The sequence below is a fragment of the Acomys minous genome (assembly GCF_964271855.1).
Source record: "Acomys minous genome assembly, chromosome: 19".
Lineage (NCBI taxonomy): Eukaryota > Metazoa > Chordata > Mammalia > Rodentia > Muridae > Acomys > Acomys minous.
This window is the reverse complement of record NC_140499.1, coordinates 42,842,476-42,851,880: the sequence shown is the minus strand read 5'-3', so window position 1 is coordinate 42,851,880 and position 9,405 is coordinate 42,842,476. Positions and strand designations below refer to the sequence as shown.

Genomic DNA, 9,405 nt, shown 5'->3' with positions numbered 1-9,405 from the left:
TCTCATATTTTTTTCCGACTGGCAAAGACCACACCTCCACATGAGGCAGTTCCCAGCTGACAAAGGTCACATGCCCTCTCCTGAGGCTTTTATCAGCTGTGGACAAACTGGAGCAGCCTCCATACCCTATGCCTGGGATTAAAACAAAAACATGTTTATCAAACATAATTGAGGTTTTTTTTTTTTTTATAGACTAACCCTTGACTTTTATTACTTACAAAAGCTACGTGTTTATTTTGCTTTCTGACTCCGTGCTTGTGTCTTCAACACTTTCACAATGATTGCCTGCTCCTCAATAAGGAAAGCCTGCTTGATCCTGTCGCGGACGCACTTGGCACACATGGAGCCACCATAGGCCCTGCTGACGTGCTTCTTTGTCTTGCACAGTCTCATCAGGATTTTAGGCCTCACAGCACGAACCCCTCACAGTCGGCCTGGGCACACACCACATGTCGATTTAGGTGCTTTCCCAACCTTATGGGTGTACAGGGAAACAATTCTGTTGCCAGGGGCTCTTTAGTTTTGTTAAAGCCTGTATTGTAGGAGAGCCTATGATGGTATGTCAAACGCTGGACTATTTTGAGTGTCTCTAAGCACCGTCCCCGGAAGAGGACCATAATTGAGTTTTTAAAGAAACCAAAACTTCTACAATAGGGGTCAAAAATTGCACCTTCTTTTAATCTAATCCATAAAAGACTATGGATTAAATACCTATCAGTTTTAAAGGAGCAGACATTTGAAATCCTTCCATTGAAGACTGATTTTTTTTAAATGATAGGCACAGAGCAAGATGCTGAATCACCCTGGATTCTAGATGAACTTTTTACATGATATTAAAAACTTGCAGCCGGGAGTGGTGGCGCACGCCTTTAATCCCAGCACTCGACAGGCAGAGGCAGGTGGATCACTGTGAGTTCAAGGCCAGCCTGGTCTACAAAGTGAGTCCAAGACAGCCAAGGCTACACAGAGAAACCATGCCTCGAAAAACCAAAGCAAAAAACCAAAAAAACCTTGGCTCTTCTTTTCCAGTCCTTTCTCAAGTCTGCTATGGACCCCACAGCTCCTGTTCCTCCAACTAGACCGAGCCAGCTAGCTGTGAAGAAATTGTCCCATGGATCCGACTTTAAGATCATACTTTTATTTCCTCTAATCCATCTCTCATTGGATATTTCTTAATTTGGGGCTTATTTTCCCAGGCCATCACTTGAATTTTCAAATGATTTACAATCTTTGGAATTCTCATTTAGAAAGTGGTCAGGCCTATTTATCACCAATTCTGTGTCTTCACTCTATCTCTGCTTCAGAGAGACTTGAGGTCGAGCTAGGGAGCTCTGTTGTCTTTACACTGGTTCCTACTCCCAGTGCATTGAACGTTTCACTAATGTTCGAACATGCCTGATTAGGAGAACCTGGGAAGCCATAGCTAGAATCTGGGGTTGGGGGATGCACCCGTGCACACCCACAGAGATCAAAGAAGTGCATTGGATGTCTTTCTCTCCCACTGTCTGCCCTTGTTTAAGGGAAAAAATTGCTGGCTGAATTTAGAACTAAAGTTTTTCAGTTAGACTGGCAGCCAGCAGGTCCTGGAAATCCTCCTGAAGTGATGGCTCAGTGCTTATGAGCAATTCCTAGACCCTTATTGGGCAGCTCATAACCAACTGTGATGAAGAGTCAAATGGTGACTGCATATTAGTCAAAGTAAAAGTTATATTATGCTGAGGACTAACTTCCATATCCCAGAAGGGAAATTTTCATATTTTGTTCCATCTATATGTTCAGCATGAATTTGTGATAGTCAGTTTTATATCACCGTGACAAAATACCTGAAATAATTCACCTTAAAGGAAAAATATATTTATCCTGTTCGTAGTTCCCAAGGTTGCAGGCCATGGTCACCTGGCGCCATTGTTTTAGGGCCTATGATAAAGCCATAACATTCTGGCGTAGAGCATGTGGCAGACCAAAGCTGCTCATTTCACAGGAGTCAGGATGCAGAAGACAGGCACATCCCTGATGTGGCACCTCATTGGTAAACCTCTGGTGGTCTACCTTCCTTCCCCTAGGCTCCACCTTCTGGGCTCCACCACCTCCCACTGGTCCCACAGGCTGAGGACCAAGCCCTACAACACATGAGCCTTCGCAGGGTACTTCAGAGCACCACTGTAACACCCAGGTGGTTGGTGTGGGTGAAAATAGCAAGACACCTGCTCCATATTACCCCACAGGAGCCTGAGATAAGGAGCATATCACTGTAGTTCTCTAAGGTGAGGTAGCATTGGCAAAAGAATGTTCTGGATGGAAGGCAGCATATTTCACTTCCACCCACAGCTCTTTGGCCGTTTTGATGCACACCTCCCTGGATACCTGATCCTGTATATCCATAGCCATAACTCCAGTTGACCGAGGATGGCTTCACTGCCTCATGCTTCATAAGTGTCAGGCAGCATTGTAGTGTCCTCAACTTGAAGACACGTTTGAGGACATAATCAGAAATAGATTTGCTCAGGAAAAAAAAAAAGAGAGAGATGGAGATCTGGGTGTGTTTGTAACGCTGCCCCCTGGGAGCCTCCTGGGATAGATGGCAGAACACCGCTTTGAGGATGAAACAAGCTGAAAGTGGGTGGATGCTATTTTCATTCGGCCTAAGGTACAGAGATAGGTTCTGTGGGTTCAAATGGTAGCAAACCAGTCTTTGCGTCTTCAGATCTACATATTTTTGGGGAAAGATGAAAAAATGTTATTCATTTTTTCCAATGATTACTGCAAGTACCAGAATCCTTAGTATATCTGGTCAAGGCTAAAATCCTTTCCCTGTGGGCACAGATACATCTCTCTTTGTCAGGAGGAGTTCACTGTTCAATCTGAACTTGCTTCTCAGCCTTCAGGACCCTATGCTTTCAATTATTTTCTCTCGTGGCTTTTGGTGGGAAAAGATGACATAAGCATAGCCCTCCCAGCAGCAGTAGCACAGACATTACCCAAGGTAGTTCTACACCAAGCAAACACTTCCATCTATAAACTCTATTACTGCTATCCTGGAAATTTTGCCTTTGTCATGTTACGCCTCGTTCTCAACACAAGTTTCTGTCGTTTGAGCTCTAGTGCATTTCATGCCAAAGTTAAGCCTCATATTTTGTGCTGTCTTTGAGCCCACGGTAAATAAAAACGCTTCAGCTGTAGCAGGGTCAGTATCTTCCGCACGTATCCTCTTCCCATTAAGTTCAGATGGGCACACCCTCCTGCCCGTCCACAAGACTCTGCAGTAAGGCTCTGGTAAATTTACACTAAGTATGAACCCCATTCTGGGAATCCTATTACCTTGGGAATCATCTGTCTTATTTCCTTTCAAATATGCTTGGTGACTGTTTTTCATTGTATTAGAGACTACTATTTCAGTGAAAGTGGAGAAAAAATAAACCAAAGCATTTGTATTGATTTCTTTTGATCTGGGTCCTCAATCAAACTGTAGGTGCAACACTTGCCTTTTTTAATATGCCTTTTAGCTACTGTCTGTCTCCGTTAGTCCTGTTCCATGAATCCAGGCTCCTCAGTGCCCTCCACCATTAAAAGGCAATTTCCTACTCTGTGTATTTCTATAAACTGAAATGTCAGCAAAGTCTTTTACCATATTTTCATTTACTCTTCAATTAAATTTAGACATGAAATAAACCTTATTATAACTTTGACCTAAAAATACCATAGAACCTTGAAATAAATTCTTAAGTTCTATTTGCTTTGATATCTATATTGGTTCCAATTGAAACAGCTAAATTTAATTTTTTTTTCCCAGGGGAAAACAACATATTTTCACCAATCTTTATTCTTAAGTTTCCCGGTTTTAAATCTAGTTTTAAGGGAGAGAAACCACCAAATGCATCAGCAACAAACAAGTGCCTTGTTGAATCGCAAACACCTTCCCTGTGCTCACGCCTTGACTGTGGGAAGGGGAGCTTTGAAGAAAATCATTGAACCTTCAGCTGAACATGAGCCCAGAGCCACTCAGAGCCGCTGCATCAGACAGAGGAAGCTGGGGGTGTTAGGGAGTGAAAGGGGGGGGTCTTCAACAGCAGGAGAAAACCAAGCAGGTGGTGAAACCGATCGCCTGCCTTAGCCAGTCATTTTTGCCCACGTCTCATTTTCATAATCACCGTCAGTGGCGGTGGGTGGGAATGGTGGACACTTTAAAGGCAAAAAGCATGATACAGTGTTGAGTTAACTTCCAAGTCACATGGTGGCAGGACCTGCTCTGATTCTAGACCCATGGCCTTGTCTCTGATCTGTCAGCTTTCTGGTTCCCAAGCCAGCAAGAGTAATTCGCTCTTCTTCCTTCCTCTGAAATTAGTTTAAAGAGTGTAATTCCCATCTTCATTCCTTTTCATGGGCTGTCAAGAGGCCTCAGCAGGTAAAATGGTTGCCATTCAAACCTGAGTTTTGTCCCCAGAACTCAAAGCAGAAGGGGAGACTTCCTCAAAGTTGTCCTCTGAACCCCACACAGGGCCATGGCACTTGTGCACCAACACACACACACATACACACACACACACACACACACACACACACACACACACACATTAATTAATTAATTAATTAAAGGCTAAATTTTGTAATTATTTCATATCAGTACTAAGATGATGTTTGCTTTTTGTTCTCACAATCTCACAAATGTGTAGTAATCTTATTGTATTGAGAGATCACAGCATACTTAACTCAGAAACCAGCCAGTCTGAGAATCTGTATATCTTGAATAAAAAAAGATTTTTTTAGATTTGCTACACACACACACACACACACACACACACACACACACACACACACACCCCAATGTGACTCTCCTAATTCCTTGTTTTGAAAATATAATTGTCTTTAGGACAAGGGGGAAATATGTTGGAATCGAGGCATTTTGTAAGGTACCTTAATCCTTGGTAATTATTAGCATATGGTTATTACCCTTCCTACAAGGACTCTATAGTTGTATGTAGTAAGTATGTATATATGTTCATATGAACATGAAAGATATAGGTAATAGAAGTTAACCCCAAGAGGATTCCGTTATTCATTAAAGTATCCTCCTTTTACAATGTGGATTCATAAAACTATAGTGCAGTAACTTTAAATGTAGATAATGCAGGCGTTCTCAGCACCTCAGGCTAGCGTGTCTAAGTAAACTCTGTATAAATGTAAATTAGTCTAAGAGGACAAAATAATATCTAATCAAGTTATTTTTCAAAAGGCTGCAATAAGTTTTTGGTCTAAACCTAAGCTTTGTTCATTTTGTATATATTATGTGTTCATTCTAATTGCACCATTGTGATATGTATTTATATACAGTGTGCACAAAATGTTTGTGAATTTTTTATTATAATTGTAGATTATGTATGATGGCATTGCTTAAGAATGTTTTGCTTGTAAAAATTTGAAGGAGCAATCAAATGCTACTAGTTGTGATTTTTAAGAAGCTTTCTAAAGTATCAGTCCCTTTCTTCCTGTGTGGTTCCCACTAAACAACTTTTGTATTAGGCATTTGCATCAAATTGCTGAACAAAGTTAATAGCCACAGTAATTCGAAAATTTCACAAGATTATTTGGGGAGGGTTTGGTATATAATTTTAAAGCCCTATTTACATCCCAAAGTAGAGAGATTATATTTACTAGAGCTATTCAAAAATACACTTTTCTATATTGTAAAAACAGGGCAGAGGAATAAATCATATAGAAAATAAACATTTATACTATTCTGTAAAAAAAAAAAAAAAAAAGAAAAGAAAATATAATTGTCATAGTTTGCCAGAATGGCTAAAACAATATATAAAAAACTTGAGGCTGTATAATTTCTAAATCAAAGAAATTCATTTCACACGGGTCCAGAGGCTAGACACTCCAAGGTCCGGCATGTTCAGTTTCTGGCTAGGGCTGCTCTCTCTGCCTGTAATATAGTACCCATTGCTGTGTCCTCACGACGTAAAGGGTAGGAATGGAAATGGGCCTGGCTGTTTCCCCCATCCCTTGAAAAGACACTGATGTGATCAGTAGGACCAGAGAGCTCATGATCTGATTACCCCTAAATGATCCACTTCTTGATAGTGTTGCACTGGATAATGGAAGTCAGAGTTTTTGTGTGTGTGTTGGTGGCTCCCCTCCCCCCCCCCCAGGAGTCCTGTCTACTTACAGAATTTCTCTTCAGTCTCCATGACTCTTGCTACTAAGAGTCTCAGTTAAAGTCACCCCTTCATCCTCCCAGAAGCCTGCCCAGTCTAAGGTCTCCAGCCTGTCACAGAGATGTCCTCATCTACGGTCACTCTTCTTTCTGCAGGCCCTCTGTCCTCCTGCCCAGATATCTATCTCTCTCTCTCTCTCTCTCTCTCTCTCTCTCTCTCTCTCTCTCTCTCTCTCTCTCTCTCTCATTTTTTGTGCAAATGGATCCTGTGAAGAACATATTTGACAATCGCTGCTCTAGAGTGTCTACTATTAACTGTGTGGGATGTTGCTCCCTCCAACACCTGCTAGGACCAACAGAACACCCACGATTCAATAATCTTAGTGCCAACGGATATTTAAGGAATCGCAAACATGGTAAAAATCCAGTATGTCACCAGAGTTGCTAATTTCCCATACACATATAATGGTGGTGTTAGGGGTAGAGAACCTTACTTTATAAAAAAAAAATCCTTAGAACATCTAGCCAAGATCTGGGTCCAGGGGTTCTGCTTGATCTATGGCACCAACCAAGGACAATATGTGCAGTCATCATCAAACCCCTACCCAGACCTAGCCAAGGGACAGAATATTTTCCACAGTTAAGTGGTGACTGGGGACTGACTTTCACACGAACTCTGGTGCCCCTTATTTGGCCATGTCCCCTTGATGGTGAGGCCTGATGGCACTCGGAGGAAGGATAGCAGACTACCAAGAAGAGACTTGATACCCTAGCATCATATTCAAGGGGAGGAGGTCCCCATCAGTCACAGTCATAGGGAAGGGGAATGGGGTGAAAGCGGGAGGGAGGGAGGAATGGGAGGATGCACGGGATGGGATAGCAATTGAAATGTAATATGAATGATTTTGTTTTTCAATAAAAACATTTTAAAAAGAAAGAAAAAGAACATCTAGCCAAATAGCTTGTAGAATGATTATATCCTCAAAAGCAAGAAAAGATGACAGAGTGAGCTGGGCTATGGCTGGAGAAATGCCTGAATGGTTAAGAGTACTAACTGTTCTTCCAAAGGACCTGGGTTCAATTCCCAGCCCCTACATAATGGCGCACAACCATCTGTAACTCCAGTCCCAAGGGACACAATGCCGTCTTCTGGACTCCACAGGCACCAAGCATGCATGTGATACAGACATACATGCAAGCGAAACAACATACACACTATATATATATATATATATATATATATATATATATATATATAATTTCTGGTGTTCTTATTGTATACTAGAATTTTTGCCACTATTGGGGACTATGGGGTAACTATAGGGTTGTGTGACAGCATTCAGCAGATTTAGGATTTTAAAACTGACAAAACAACGGTCCAATCTGTCCCCACGCACCTTGCCCCAACCCCTTCCTTGACCGAAATTCCCAGACCACCTCCCTAACTGCTGCTTTCTGTAGGAGAAATGTAACCGTAAACCAAATCTCTCTTTATCCTCAAGTGCTGAGCCCTGTTTTTGTCAAGAATTCGGCGCACTGATACAGGCCAGGCAAAGCATTCACAAAGTTCACCCGGAGGATCCTGCAACTCCAAAAGAAATAGGATTAATAAGCTCTTATACGGATTTGTTGGGCTTCTTCCATCCTTATGGCTGTGTGGAGAATGCCTTTAGCATTCATTAGTACTTTGAGGATTTGGTACCAATTCTGTAGTCATTCCTATTTTTCTAGGAACTTTCATAGTGTGCCAAAATGCATCAAAATTGCAGGAAGGTAGATAATAATAATCTGCAGAAGGTACATAATAGCTGTATCTATTGTGTTTAGCGTGTTCCAGGCCATGTCACGGTGTTCCACGTGTGTGATCTCATTACCCACAGGGGTCCTGTAAGGTAACTGTGTGTACTGTCTCCCCCTTCCCACCAGACAAACAGCAGCTTAGCCATCACAGCAGCTTGCTCAGACGCATCCAGATGGCTAGTGATAGAGCCGGGGTGCGAGGGGGGTGCGGGGTTCTCTCCAGTCCAGCGACAAAGCAAGCATCCACAACAGTTCAACGCTTCTAAAGAATTTCATCAGAAAGGAGCCATTGCGAAAGGGACAATTAGATGGCATCAGGCGTGGGTCGCAGCCCTGCTGAGTGATGGTCCTGATTCCTGGAAACTTTGCAAAAGTCACCACTGATAAGACGGATTACATTTTCTCCTGAGTGGATTTTTGTGTTTCTGCCCATCTCTCACTGGTACTGCTATATATTTCTTGATTAGAACAGCACCAGACACTGTAATATCACTTTAAGTTCCACCCGGTGCTCCCTCCTTGGCCTTAATTCAATGGAAGAATGATTTACTGGCACATGGAGCGTGCGCTCCTGTATATCAGTGCCACCCTTCCCCGCTCCCAGAAAGATTTAGTAGACACTATATATTAGAATAGCAATTATCACATAATGTCAGCACATTAAGCATTTTACATTTCCCAAGTGATACATGAATAATTTGAGCCCTCTGTGTACACAGCCCTAATAAATCAAACATTTAATTTTCAAACACTTTTGAAAGCTATAAACGCATCTCTTAACTTTAAAATGGTCCACAGACTTTGCCTTGGAGCCTGATTTATCTCTCCATGGATTAGTGATTAATTCCTGGTCCAGAAACGCATGTGCAAATACCTTAAATTTTTAATAATTTAGATTTATTTTAAATCATTCTCTAATATCAGAAAACACCAAACATTATTGAAGCACTCAAATATTTATGATCACAACAAAAGGAAGTCAGCTTTCCAGGCAAAAAGGAATTGGGACAATTGTGGAATTATCTGGATAAACTTTGGTAATAGCAGTTGGCAATGTGTTTCGTTTCACTGACATACGGTGCATGAAAGCAAACATAACACAGTTCTTTAGATTGCCAGCTTTAGGGACTGGATGAGTGAGCTTCATTGTTTGATAGTGTCCTGGTTTGCTTTTCCTTTGCTGTGATAAAACACTGATCAAAAGCAACTTGGAGAGGAAAAAGCTTGTCTCTCAGGTTCCACCATCAAGGGCAGTTGGGGCAGCATCTCAAAGCAGGAACTGAAGCAGAGACCATAGCAAATGCTACTCAGTGGCTTTCTTCTTTTACCTCACTCAGCTTTCCTACACAGCCCAGACTCGGCTGCTTAGGGATAGCCCCGCACACAGTGTGCTAGACTCTCCTACATCCTACCGTGGTTAGTAATTAAGAAAACAACTCACAGGCCAATAT

General features: G+C 41.9%; 1 pseudogene across 1 annotated transcript; it reads right to left on the bottom strand.

The window, feature by feature from the left end:
• Positions 1-231: 231 nt before the first annotated feature.
• LOC311590198 (large ribosomal subunit protein eL34-like) lies at positions 232-617 on the bottom strand (annotated as a pseudogene). The gene has a single exon. The product of its transcript is annotated as a large ribosomal subunit protein eL34-like (transcript).
• Positions 618-9,405: the final 8,788 nt, after the last annotated feature.